At 48.4% G+C, this 14348-nt stretch overlaps 1 protein-coding gene across 8 annotated transcripts in view; it reads left to right on the plus strand.

Annotated features, from left to right (window-relative positions):
* FRMD4A (FERM domain containing 4A) overlaps positions 1-14348 on the plus strand; it is a 385672-nt gene that overhangs the window by 231152 nt on the left and 140172 nt on the right. The window lies entirely within an intron of this gene.

The following is a 14348-nucleotide window of genomic DNA, read 5'->3' on the forward strand; positions in this document are numbered from 1 at the left end:
GGGGTGTTTTTTGCACTAGAGGGAAAGAGAGGGTGTGGGGGAGAGAGGCTGGTGCTGTGATTTCTTCCCCCCCACACCCCCCCACGCCCCCCCCCAGCAATCTGGATGCCTGTCCCCACTGACTGCTAAGATGGACTGCTCCTTCCCTTTCCAAATGGCTGCAGCAAGTTTAATGCAGAGCTGGGGGCTTCGCAAAGGGTAAAGCCCCTGGCCTGGTTTTCCTTTCCCCTATGCACCTTTTCCTAAATCAGGGGTGGAAAAGTTGTTACGGATCCAGGGCTAGAAAAGACAAATAAACAGCTCTATTTCCAAACTGTGCCTGTCTGGGTCTATCTGCATGCCTTGCAGACATGCCCCGCGTAAGGAGGGTTTCTCGGCCGCATTGTTAGCCCGCTCGCTGCTGGGGAGGGCATGAGAAAAGTTGTTTCAAGCCTCTATGTAATATTTCCAGGAGAGGCAATTGTTTCTAATAATAGCCCTGGCAGCGACTTAGCAATACAAGGCACACAGATGCGGGAGTGAGCTAGCAAATCTCCTCTCCCAGGCAAGCCAGGTCGCAACGAAAGCTGAACTCCCAGCTTGTTGGTTTGGTTTGGGATTTTAAAACATTGTCCTGAAGAAAAACCCCGGCACCGCTCGCCCTTTCCACCGGGAAGGGGGTGTGGTGCCTGTGCCTGCACGCCACGCTTCATGGGCATGGCTGAACTGGGCTTTCCCGGTGCCTCAGGTATCGAGAGAGGCAGAATCCTGCCTCTGCCCAGCGCCAGCTGGATATTGGGGTGTCTCGGACTCGGGTCCCTCTAGATTGGCCCCCGGGGTCTGATGAGCATCCCCCATCCATGCATGGAGGGGGTCGTTACCGGCATGGGTGTCTGTGCCATTTCCCCTGCCTAGAATTGCCTGCTAGGCACCAGAGAGATCTCGATGGAGCTAAAACTATCAGATTGATCCCCTTTCTCCTTGCGGCAATGGCAGAGGGCCCGGCAGGAGGGCTGCTGCCTGCATTGCTGCCTGCACACTAACTTGAACCCGTGATGCTAACCCTGGCCGGGCAATGGTGCACCGGCTCGGCTCACTTGTCTTGACCTTCCTAGCACAAGTTACTGGTAGCTTGTCCTCTTCCAAATACTAATATTTTTAAGGCGGTTTTAAGTACCGGTGTCAGGCGGGGACGTGCCCCGTGCTGCAGAAGGGAGAGCTGCTCGTGGGGCGGTTTCTGCATCCCCAGCTGCGCCGCTGAGCAAGGGGGGCTGTGGCAGAAGCTGTGGGGAGCTAAGGGTGTATTGCTTCTTGTAATAAGAGGGGATGTTTTGAAGGGTCTTCAGCTCAGCACCACCTCGCACTGCTGCTAAGGTCAGCTGTGTCTCTCTGAGGACCGAACAGGCTGAAGGAGTTGGCATTGGTCATCCTTTGCGCTGCGAGTGGCCCCATCCAAACCAGTTTCCACAGTAGGGTTAAGTGCACCAGTGGGGCATAGCATGTGGATTTGTGAACATGTAAAATAAACATTTCGTTCTTAGGTGAATTTTTGTTTTAAACAGCCAGGCTAGAAATATGGGATCTCTGCCATTATTTGAACATAGATACACCAGTAAGTCACTCACAACCCTTTGGGGTAAGCTACCTATTTCTCCTGGTAGATGGTTTCTGGTGGTCCCGTTGCCATGCATCTGAACTAGTTATTGCATTAGAACTGCAAGTCAATATTTGTTGATACCTGTGGTCACAGCGTTGGGTCCCTCAGGGCCATACGGCAATGCAGTGTCACTTGGCACAGAGAGCATCTTCTGTAGAGATCGTGTCAAATTGTTTAGGCAAGTCAAGAGCTTTGGCCAGTGCGTTGGGTGTTGTTAGTAGGGACACAGGACTGGGAAAGACTTCCCAAGTTACAGAGTCTAGTCCCGCGTATCACAGGTAATTACAGTCATACATACCCCCTTTGTTGCTACTGTTGCATGCTGTGTAACAGGAGAAGGTTTGAATGCAGCTTAACAGACAGCAAAGGCAAAGGCAAACTGCATGGTATGGATGAAGGAGAAAAAGCTGTATTAGGGATATTAGGGAGAAACTGAAAGGTGCTGGGGAGTGACTGAGGTCTCAAGTCCCAGTCTGGTAGGACTGTGAAGGAAAAGGAAGGTTCATGCATTGGGAGAGGGGTGAGACACACAGGGAAGGTATAAAAGGAGGGTGTTGATCCAACACCAAGCAAATCTGGGGTCAGGGTGTAGTGGCGTCCCCTGAAAATGCAGTAAGGCACTGTGTGTCCCACTTCTTGTGAGCTACACAGGAGCGGGCTGGATCGCTGCTTGTGCTCAGCTCTCAGGGACCTTGGGTGTCTTTCATTCAAAACACTCTAGGTTTGAGGCAGTCAGTATTCCTGTGCCTCTGAGCTGCACCCAAAATCTCCATCTAGCTGGGAGCCATCCCACAAATGCCCCATCTTTTGGGGAGCTGGGGGGAGGCAGTGCTGCAGGGTGAGCCATAAGAGCAGGTGACGGTGGGTGCCCGGGGTCCCCATGCTTCATTGCAGGATGGGGTGTCCTTGGGTGCACAGCTGGATCCCAAAGTCACTCGGCAATGCCAATCTCCAGTAACCCTTGCTGGCTTGCTCCTTCCAGCAGCTGGAGGTGCGGATTGCCCTGCAGCCCCAGTGCAAGCAGAGCACAGCAGCCCAGCAGGCAGCAAGGTCTGACAAGGTTAAGCTGCAGCTGAATTGCTTGCAAGCCTCCTCCAGCTCCAAATCCCAGTTTGTCCCAGCTTCTCCCAGGGCATACGGTTCCCTAAGCCAGCAGTGGATTGCCCAGCATGGCCTTGGGGACCACTGCAGCTAACAACATCCCCTGATATTTCTCCTTCTCCGAGACTTTTAACAACTTAATCCCCAGCCCTCCTGTAAATCTCAGTATGTGCCATTTCCTAGAAAGCCACAAACAATTCTCTGAGGCTGCACAATGAGTTGGAGCCCCTGTCTTCTCTGAAGGTGAATCCCATCAAGGACCAAAAATGACTTTGACTGCTTTTCTCTCTGATCTGACACTGAGAAGAGACCCCAGCCAGATAGTTGATCAGCTCCGAGCTCCTGGGAGCACTTTCATGTTGATGAATTGCAAACACGTAGGGTTTGATCCTGCCTCCCTCTGCTCCAAGTCACCTTTGCACTCCACCTACTCACGAGTCGATGGCAGCCTGAAGGTTTATTCCTTGCCTACGTTGGGCTCTCGTAGGCTGCCTGCCAAAAGAAGTAGAAGAGCCTGATGTACCTCCCCTTCCCAGTGCATCCCTGCTTCATGGCTGTGTTATACTTCTCTGTGGCCCCGTGCATGGTGCCAAATACCCTGGGTGCATCTCCACGGGGTGGGGTGGGACTTCAGCCCTTGCCCAGCCTTAAAGTACAAAGGAGACCAGAGGAGCAGGGACCATCTGATTTCCAGTGCAGTTAACGATGTTCTTGCTTACAACCCCCTCTGGCTCCTTTCCTAGCAGATATACTGTCCTTCTGCTCTTTTCCTGAGCTACTGTGTGACATTTTCACGTAGTGTTGAACAGTTGCTGTGTCCCACCCTCAAGAAAAGATCACTAGTGGGTAGCAAAATGTCCTTTTCACCCTCTACCTGCACTGGTGGGATGTGGTGTGACCTAGTATAGTAATCTTTGGGAAAAGTCCTTGAGGGCACAAAAAGGGAGGCAAGTTGAGCCTTTTTTACTTAAAGTCACTGTAAAAGGGTCCACCGTAAATCTAGAAAGCTGCAAACCAAAAAGAGATTGATATTCCCATTTTGGCTACAGAAATCCTTTGCATGTACACTTCCACATGTAACACATAACATTTTGACAATGGCTCTTGGGCTTGCCAACCTGCAAGGCTCAGGCTCTGTGTTTAGATTTTTTTTTTTTTTTTCTTCTTAGAAGTTCCCAGATCTCCCAACCAAAATAAATCCACCCTTGTTTGGATTTCCTGACCGCGTGGGATCAAACATGGCTGCAGCCGTACCACACACGCTGCAAGCACTGTTGGCATCCCGTCCATCTGAGCTGTAATATTTCACGCTGGGAAGTACTTAGCAGATAGCGGAGCAGCCACAGGCTGACCCTGCTGCTTTCACACTGAGTTTATGCAGGACAAGCCTGGGGTGGAAAGCTGCTGCACCAAGTGAGCATCTTGGAAAGACAGCACAAAATCTGAAGCCGAAACGTAGCAACTGTCCTAGAGAGGGGAGCATGGATGGAGCTGTTTCCACCTTTAAAAACAGTTTTGTCCTTGCTGTGCACGGACGGTATCTCTCCTGGCTGTCCCTAGCTAGGGTTTTGTGAAGATGCCCATCATCTCAACACGTGGCTGCCATGTGTGTGCTTGTGTACCACCAGACTCTCATTTCCCAGAGAAATGGGGCACTCAAGGGGACACAGATGATTTAGGGGATGTGTAATCAGATACAGTGCTTCCTTTGTGTGCGCACACACACCCCCCAGTGTGGAAGCATGATGGAAAATAAATTTGGAAGGTCACTTCTACTGCCTTCTGCAATTCTGAACTGGAAGGACCAAAAAACTGCAAAAAAAGCACTGTCTGAAGTGGTCTGGGCTCCCTGGCATGCTTTGCAGCCCTGTTGGGGGTGGCGATGCAACCACCGAAGGTGTCACCTGGGCTTGTGCTGTAGGAGGTGGTGGGAATGGGGGGGAAGGAGACTTGTGCCTCGCCAAGACCAGGGAGAGCTGGAGGGAAGCACTGAGTCTGCTTTGCCTTTGTGTTGCACCGTGGAAGATGCTTTCTGAAATGCTCTGAGAGTGCCGATGGTGATTCTGGGGGGAATCTGCAAATCTAAAGGTGCCGGGCTGTATCGTCGCTTTCTCGGTCCCCTCTCACAGGCACAGCTGATTGCATACGTGGCAGAAGACTGCTCCAAAATGGGTATCCAATCTTGGGAGCTTAGGGCTCGGGGTATCGGATCCTGCTGCTGAACGTACAGACATTGCATCAGGCTGTTCCCTCTTCACTTCCCACCCTTAACTCTTCTGCATTGATTCTGCGTGGTATTAAAGAGCTGCTGTGTTTTCTTCCAGAAAGGAACATCCTTCCCTGGGTCTAAAAGGCAGAGGCATCTGGTACAGAGACAGGCTCAAGTCAAGGCATTTATTCCAGGTTCCTCCTGTGCAGAGGTTACAGGATGCCCATATCTATTATGTTGTGAGGTGGGTGTCCTGATGCAGAGAGGACCCGGTCTTGCTGCACCAGTAGCCAAAGCATTCTCAATACAGGTGATGCAAAATCCTGGCGTTACTCAAAAAACTAATGGGAGTCCAAAAGCGCAGGCTGTGTGTCCTGGAGGTAGTTTTCCCTGCTTGAGCCGACAGCAGGGCTAGTCTTAGCTCTAGTCCTCACCAGACATGCAGGTGCTCAGCACCAGGAGCTGTCAGGACAAGGGAAGGCAGGTAGGATGTCTTCATGCTCCTCACCCGTCTAGGTGTGCAGGCAGAGCCCACGCGAGGTGTCCCAGTCCTGTGGCCCCCAGCTCTGCCCTGCTCAGCACAGGGTGTGCTCCCGAGCAAAGCAGGAGCAGAAATGGTCAAACCAGACTTTTGCAGGGCCTGTTTCTAAAAAAACACCTGCATCTCTGATGATGAGTCAGCTGCTTGTCATTTGAACGTGCTCCGCAGCTCGCCCTGTCCTTCCTGTGGAACCCAGTTGGGGGATGATGTCCACCCAGCACCGACCCCATCAGCTGCTGCAGCTCAGGCAGAACCGCTGGCGGCTGCCCAGCCTGGGCACCAGCCGCAGCCCTGGCTCTCAACATCAAATGTATGTCAAACCCACTGATTAGCAGTGGCTGGAAACAACCCGGTGACATATTTTTCCACTGGAAGCGTATCAGTTCTTACAGTGTTATTCAAAACAAGAAGAAAAAAAAACCCCACTTCTGTGTACAGATTAACATTTTACATTTTTTTTCACATCTGGAATGACTTCTGCAAGTGTGTTTCCTATTATGTGTTATATATAACACTGCTCGGCACTATCTATTGACCTGCTTTGTTACAGAATATCTGAGTGATGCACTGCCCAGTGCCTTGGCTCCATTGATCAGGGCGATCACCGGTCACATCTCTGAATGCTTAGTGATACAGTAGGTACAAAACACTCAACGAGCACTAAAAGGACACTTTGAGCCTTAAATCTTAATTTGTCCTTTAAAAATATTTCACACGTACTACTGCTTTCACTGCCTTGGGTCACTTTGGTCATCTTCCTATGAACCTACATTGATTTTTTTTCTCCAGCAAATCACACTAGTTTCAGTAGCAAATAAATTGTCCTGTTCTCCTCTATAACTAAACCAAGTCTCCTGCAAATGTTTTCCCAGAAGACTTGGATGGTCTCATGTAATTACCACCCTGTCTGCATGCACAAACGAATGGTATCTGGAAGAGTTTGCTGAAAATATGCCATGTTTGAAGTGTGAAACTGTACAAAAAAGTACATTTTTATGTATGTTTACAAGGAATTAAAAGTCAGACGTAGGACAGATTAACAGACATGCTAACATCTTTGGCAAAAATAATAATAATAATAATAATAATAATCTATTGCTATGTATTTTAGTGCCACATGGTTGTTATCATGATGATGACTCACGGTGCTTGCCGCAGTACGTAGTAGGGAACGAACCAGAAGGTGACCAGGAGTCCCCACAGAGAAGTTGATGTGACTTATAAAAGGCTGCGGAGTCCATTATTGGTAAAGGATTGCCCTGGCAGATAATTTAGATCCTTTTCCTTTAGACCTTGCTGTGTCCTTTGTGCATAGTGAACAGAGTAAATACGGGGCTCTTCCAGGGGAAGTGAGACCCTCCCAGGACTAATCACGGTTTTCTTGAAGCACGGCTGTGCTCAAAAGTTGATGAAGCACCTGTGCCAGCACCACGCTGCTTGTTCTTGTGCAAAGATGCCAGAGATCTTTTATCCTCTTTCCCTCTGAGCATCCCATTTTAGTTCTGCCATTGATATTTATTTCTTTGGGCTGCATTAGGGACTGGCAACCCAAATGATGGATCACAGCCCTTGTATATAATGTGCAAACATAGGATGAATCTACAGAACTTGCCTTAAAGTGATTATTATCTAGAAAATAAGTTCTCCCTGAGGGTAAAAAAAAAAATAAAAGCTCACAAAATAAAGATGTTCTTCACACAGTTTGGCTGAGCTGAGTTAGCTCAGAAGTTTACATCCAGGGCAAGTTATCCTGTGTGTTAACTGGGAAGTCGGCAGCAAGGAAGATAGTCTACCTGTTGTCTAATTAACATAGGCGTTAGGGGGCTTATTTTTTGCTATGTTTTCTGGTGATAGTGGCACTTTTGCAGCCTTCGGGCATTACTTTGGCATACGGATGAATAATGTAGTACAGATGAACATTCCCAAGGTCCATAAGGTGGGATGAGACCGTAGACTGCCCTAGCCACTCATCTTCCACTTCTCGTCAGATGCAACCCTCTGGTTGCAATGGTTTCACATGGATCAAGTGGTTTCACTGCACCTAAAGATGCTCAGTGCAAACAGCTCGTCAGCTGCTCTGTAAGGAGTGATGAACGGCTGAGCAGGACTGCGGCTCTCCTTTCTCACCGGGACTTGCGGTCGGCTCCAGGCAGGAGCTGATCTACCAGGACTATGAGGCTGTGCAGGAAAGTCCGGTAGGAGAGGATGGAAAACCCCATCTCTTGACTCAATTAAAACTCATCTGCATGAAAGCACTGACTGCAGGGAAGAACCCCGAGCTGGCAGGAGGAGGAGCAGCTGGGCCAACTCGATTGCACGATTATTTATTTATTATTTATTCCCTGCGCAGCCCTTACCCATCGCTGGGTACAGCCAGCATGCTGCACATGCAGAAAGGCTGTAGGAGCAACACAGGCTTCCCAGGTAAAAGTGTAGGAGATAGCTACAGGATCCCAGTTTGAAGCAAGGTTTTAAGAGCTCTGGCATGTTCTGACCTAAAAACATTGGCCCGAAGCAGGTGTCCACATGGAACCACCTGCACAACTGAGAGCTGAGTCAAGGTTTATCAAGATACAGTTTTCCTGAGTGCAGAAGGTGTTGCAAATCTGTAAGGTTTAAGACATCTGTGGCCACTGAATTCTCTAGACTAAAAGTAATAAATAATACTGAAAACTGTGTCACCTCCCTGTGGTTAGCCTCAGCTCCAAAGCTCAGAGGATGCTCTGACCACCCAACTCAAAGCTCCTACACTCTCCACTCCTGCCTTGTAAATGGTGGGGATAGTGCTTGGAAGCTGATATATTTTTATGCTGGCAACTGGTTTATTTTCTGGCCAAGAAAGGGCATGGAAAGAGTTACAAGGGCAAAAGAGTCAAATGAAGTGAAAAGTATGCGTTGGGAATGCCCTCTCCTCCTGCATCAACATCAGAAGGCAGGGAGGACGCAAGATGTTCTACTTCCCTTTGTGTTTGAAAAGATTTAGATCTGCATTATTTTTAAGAAAGAAAACAATACGTGACATAAACCAGCACCAAGCCTCCATTCTAGTGAGGAAGCCGGCCTGTCCAGGAAAGGACTTTCTTATCTCAGGATATAACTGGAATCAGGCCTCCAAGGCTGGCCGCTCTCAGAGCGGTGATTTAGGCATCTGCTGGGTAATACCCTCGTTGGTTTAAAATGCAGCGTCGGAATTAGATTTAATTCTAACTACATGGCTCAAGCACCAAGTGTTTTGAGGTTAAGACGCGGCATTCCCGGCTTTAAGCTTTGCCTGAGAGTTATTGCTTGCTGTTGTAAATGGACTTAAGGACTGTAGGAGACGGTTTTTCATTTCGGCCCTGATACAGTAAGCCACTTAAACACTTGCTTATGTCACACTGAAATAAAAGGGATTTATGGACACAGCTATGTGCTTTGCTGAATCAGAGCATTTTTGCTGAGCGCTGTTTAGAGGAAGCATGAGAAATAACCTGTGCAGATGTCCCCGGGTGATGCTGGAGCCCGAGCAAGGCTGGAAAACGCTGCACAGAGGAAGCAAGGAGCCCCTGGGCAGGCCAGGAACTCTTTTGTCAGCTCTGAAGACAAAACAGGGAAGTCAGCAGGTCACTCAGCGTTTAGCTCGCCTTAATTTTTATCCCATCGTTCCCTGTCGGCATCCACACAATGGCTGGGTCGCGCCTTTCGCGGCGTGCTTCTGCCGGACTGACACCGCAGCGGACACCGTCCCACCTCCTTTCTTGAGGAGGACTCTTGCTTTCTAATTACCGAAGCTGTTTTCTTCCTCTCCTGACAAATAAGTTTTTGCAGAAATGATTGCAACACTTGATGCAACCCCTCTTAAACACATCCCCTGTGCAGATCCCCCATGCAGTGGGTAGCATCAGGCTCCTCCAAGGGATGGCAGCACTCCCTCCCTGCAGGATAGGAGAGGTTTTTAAGAGCTGTATCTGTAACCATGGTTTCAGCAATTTCATCTCCATTCCCTAGTCTGTGGGTAAGGACATTGATTTTTCAAGGGGTGGGATAAAGAGGCTCGCAGGGAAAGCCAAAGGCCTTGCACGCGATACGTTCCTCTGGTCTTACCAAACCTGTGGGAGATGCTGCATCATTGTTGGCGTATATTTTCTGGCCATTCAATCCAGCTGTGGACTGTGCATGTATTTCACAGAGCCTCAGAGCACTTCCATAATGGGGAAACCCACGCTGCATTAGAAGGTGGAGTCTGGTTATGCATCAGTGTCCTGGTTTCAGCTGGGATAGAGTTAATTGTCTTCCTAGTAGCTGGTACACTGCTGTGGTTTTGAGTTCAGTATGAGAAGAATGTTGATAACACACTGATGTGTTCAGTTGTTGCTAAGTAATGTTTAGTCTAAAGTCAAGGATTTTTCAGCTTCTGATGCCCAGCCAGCGAGAAGGCTGGAGGGGCACAAGAAGTTGGGAGGGGACACAGCCAGGGCAGCTGACCCAAACTGGCCAAAGGGGTATTCCAGACCATGTGACGTCCAGTATATAAACTGGGGGGAGTGGGGGCGGGGGGATCACCGCTCGGGAACTAACTGGGCGTTGATCAGCGGGTGGTGAGCAACTGCACTGTGCATCATTTGTATATTCCAATCCTTTTATTATTACTGTGTCATTTTATTAGTGCTATCATTATCATTATTAGTTTCTTCTTTCCTGTTCTATTAAACCGTTCTTATCTCAACCCACGAGTTTTACTTCTTTTCCTGATTTTCTCCCCCATCCCACTGGGTGGGGGGGGAGCGAGTGAGCGGCTGCGTGGTGCTTAGTTTCTGTCTGGGGTTAAACCACGACAAACAGCCATTGGCTACTTCTCTTCACATTGTCATTATCCACATCTACAGCATCTTTCCTGGGCCCATCTTTTCAGCTCCAAAGCTCTATTTGTCACCAAGTTCCCTTGAAAGGCAATGCTAAAAAGGATGCTCCTGTTTCTTTGAATATGCAACAACTTCATTCTCCTACAGAAGTACTGCTAGAAGACGGCAGATGCCTGAGGATATGGTTGGGATATCCTTCCTAGGGATAAAACAACTGGCTTATAGCTAACGTCTCCTGTTCCAGAGCACGAAATAGCTTTTCCAATAAGAAATCATTACATGAACAAATTTGAATGGCAGAAGTGCTGTCTGATGGGTTCCTATGCATTGTATTGAGAAACATTGGTATTTCTGTATTGGCTTATTTCAGAAAGCTCAGCCCATGTTATGAACTGTGTCGCTGACCCTTACAGACAGGACAGGCTATATAGACCTATGCTCCCTATGCCAAGAGCCTTGTGCCAAATTAAAATAAAAATCTCCCTCTTGAAAAAATAATTACAAACCAGACTTCCTACTATTGCTTTAGGAAAGACTCAAGGAAATAAGTGGTAGAGGACTGTATTCTGAAACAACAGTTTCTCCTGACTGTCGCCCCATCCTCAGAGCTTCGAGCCACTGAGGCTCAGGTGGAAACCAGCCTGCCTGAATATGGCTCATTCTGGTGAAGAGGAAGAGTGGGGGAAGCGAGTGTGCACAAGGGCTTTGGACCTGGACCGCAAGGTAGTGTGAGCAGTGCTGCAAACCACGGTGACGTGCACACCGGCGCAGGGCAGCGTGCGAGCCCCATGAATGGGACTGATGAACCAGATTTTCACCAACAGTCATCTCGGTCCTTCAGGGATTGCAAAGGACTCAAAAAACAAGCAAGTCCCAAGGACAGGCCCCTCTGGGCAGGGTCTTGCTTTCACCCCAGCTGCCCGGCCAGTGCTGCTTCCCACCAAGCGCAGAGTTAGCTGTGGCCATATCCCCTCTCCCCAGGTGCCCATGCAAGGATCAGCCATGTAGCTCAGCTCTTTGCACATATCTCGCAGCCATCCTCATCTCAGTCACCGTCAGTATTATTTATTAGGTGCTGATGCAGACCAGCAACTGGGGAGGATGCTCTGCGAACACATAGCATAAAAAAGAAAGATAGTCCATTCCTCCAGGATCTTGAAGTGTGAGTGTAGGACAGGAGATGACAGATGGATGCAGGCAAGTGAAGAGACAGTGATGGTCAGTGCAACAGACGGCCGATTGCAAGACCGGCCCTGATTCAGCAAAGTGAAGTGCTGCCACATGCACGAAATAAACTGTACAGATATTAAAACCACACTGCTTTTCCTCCCTCTCTCTCCCTACAAGCTTAGGAGTTGCCAGGATGAGAGGGCAGTAAGAAGTGGTCAAGTGGGAGCAGGATGTTTAATCTAATAGTTTATTGTAATCAGCAGGCTGTCATCTCTCCCTATCTCCTTTCAGCGGGTCTGTCCAAACGGCAGGCAAAGCGACACAGATTTTGTGTATTCAGCACAGTAATTGCCTCCCATACAGGCAGCGAGGGTTTAGGAAATATTCTGCCTCCAATTATAATTTCTGATTTGAGTCATGGAAGAATACACCATATCCTCTCTATTTCTGCAGTCACCGGCTAATGAAATGTACGGAGGATATTTATAGAACTGCCATTGTAAATAGCATTTGCATTTGGTGCCTTTGAGTTATTTAGTGTGACGGCGCTTTCACCAGGAGGGTTTTTTCGTTTTGAAAGGGAAAGGTTCCCTTTGGAGCTGTTTCCTCCTGTCGCCTTCGCTGTTTGTGTTGGATGGAGCAGTTCTGTGGGCAGTTGCTGATAATTTAGTGACGAAGTGACAGGCGCGCGGGGATTAGCTGAGCACGGTGTGAGTTTTGGGGCTGTCATGGACAGTTTATAGGATTCTCCGAGACAATGTTTGGAGTTACAACGAAGATGAATAGAGAGAAGGGCAGTCGCCAGAGCAGTTCATGCCGCAGAGCAAAACAACCGCCTGTCTGCCTTCCCTAGGAAACCCATTGTGTAAATATTTGGGTAGGAGACTCCAAAGGAGATTTAAAGTCTTGTGATAAAGGTAACTAAAACATCCTTTCCTTGAGAAAAACAGCTGTGAGCTGGAAGATCCCGCGAGTAACCACGAGAGAGGTTTCCTTTCTGTAGCATCCCTATATTAGAGAGAACAAACGTGTATGTCAGGTCTTGTTGTCACTAATGGATCTCGAAGCCTTTCGCAAAGGAGGTCAACATCAATTTTCCCACCCTCAAGGTGCAGAAGCCAAGGAGCAGAGAAAGCACACGTGCTTTGTGTGTGATCAGCTCTCCTGCACACTAATCCAGCGCCTCATCCACAAAAACACGTTCCTTCAGATCTTCATGAGCCTTACAAGCACCATCTGTGTTTGTGTATTGGAGATATATTATCCGTAGTCTTTACACACTCATGTACATAAATGACAGAGCTTTTTAAAGGCACTCATGTTCAGCTCTTCAAGTGCTCGGGGGTCATGACGCATGTGCAGGCAGTAGAAGAAGTGGCAGATTTTCAGAAAAATGTGACACACTGAGCTGTTTTGGAAAAAAAAAATCTGTTCTGTATTTTGGCACATAATTTCTATCTGAGTTTGTGATAAGTCTGGCCCATGAAATGCATGTGGCCAATATTCACACCTGGTGTGTGCAGCTCCCGTATGGATGAACTGTTAGCACTTGGGAGTGTGTAAAACAGTCCCACCTCTTCGCACATCTTAAGAAGCGTCGGAAATTTGGGGGGTTGATGTGGATACAGGACCCTTGGCCCTTGGAAGTCTCTCCTGGGCTGAGCACTAGAGCCCGGCTCCAGGTATGGGACAAATCATGTGGAAGCGGCTGAGCAAGCAGCAGGCACAACCATGGAGCTCGCCTGGGAATTGTCTCGCCAAACTTGAAATGTCTGAAAGTTCTCTCTGCTTTGAGCATCAAGGGCATCTCAACTGTTAGGTTAAACTAGACTTGACTTTTTACTTTCTGGAGTTAGGGTAGAGGACTCTTGCCCTCCAGAAGGAAACTGAGAGGCTGTGTTGGTACGGGATGTGCTTGTCTTCTATCAGCAGCCCTGCTCAACCATTGCTTCTTGTCTCTTTGCTGGGATTTTGCTTTTCCATGGTGAAGGGAAAGCTGTGCCTTTGTGCCTTTTAGCTCTCAGTTCCCCACATCCTTTTCTGGGTAAGAGCTTTGGGAGTGGAGAACCTTTAGAAGATTTACTTGTTGTAGTCGTCCTCCATCCAAACTCTGGTGCTGCTCAGCTCATGCTTAGTGACCTCCTGCTCCCGTGGTCCCATCTATACAGCTTTGGTGTTGATTTCCCTTCTCCAGTTACACAGAGAAACAGAAGGAGTTCCCTGACTTGTCCCCCCAGAGCTGGCCACAGCCCCATCCATCACAGTGCAGAGATAGTGCAGATCAGCCAATTTGCAAAGTGTCAGAAGCAGCATCTTTTATGCAGACAGACTGTGCTAAATCAGTTCCTTCCTGCTGTGCTTTGAAATGTTCCCGTTTCTTGCCCTGACAAATTAACAGAGTTTGTATTGATCTGATGATGCAAAAAAGCACAGAGTGTAGGCTTGACACCTGGTGGAATAATAAAACAGAAAGGAGGGAGGGTAGGACCATCATATTTTAGCTTATGTCTAGCAGGAAGTCTGTCTTCTACCTCTTCTCTTTTCTTTCCTCTTGGAAAGCATCATTTGTTTCTAAGGGAATCGAAAAGCCCCAGGGCTGGGCATTCTGTCTACAGAAGGAAATACTGTAGCAGATCTCCAGCCACATACATTGTGGTCCTTCTGAGCTTCAAGGTATCAGCCAAGACAAAACCAAGTGACAAAATGATCGTGTTCTTTGACAGCCACTTTGCTGATGGACAGAACTGCTGGGGACAAGCTGATGTGAAAGCAATGTGCTTTCCTTCCCTTCACTCCTCTTCCCTCCCCCTTTTCTGCAAGTGATGTTCATGAAATACCTTGCAATTAGTC

The sequence above is a fragment of the Harpia harpyja genome, chromosome 6 (genome assembly GCF_026419915.1).
Source record: "Harpia harpyja isolate bHarHar1 chromosome 6, bHarHar1 primary haplotype, whole genome shotgun sequence".
NCBI lineage: Eukaryota > Metazoa > Chordata > Aves > Accipitriformes > Accipitridae > Harpia > Harpia harpyja.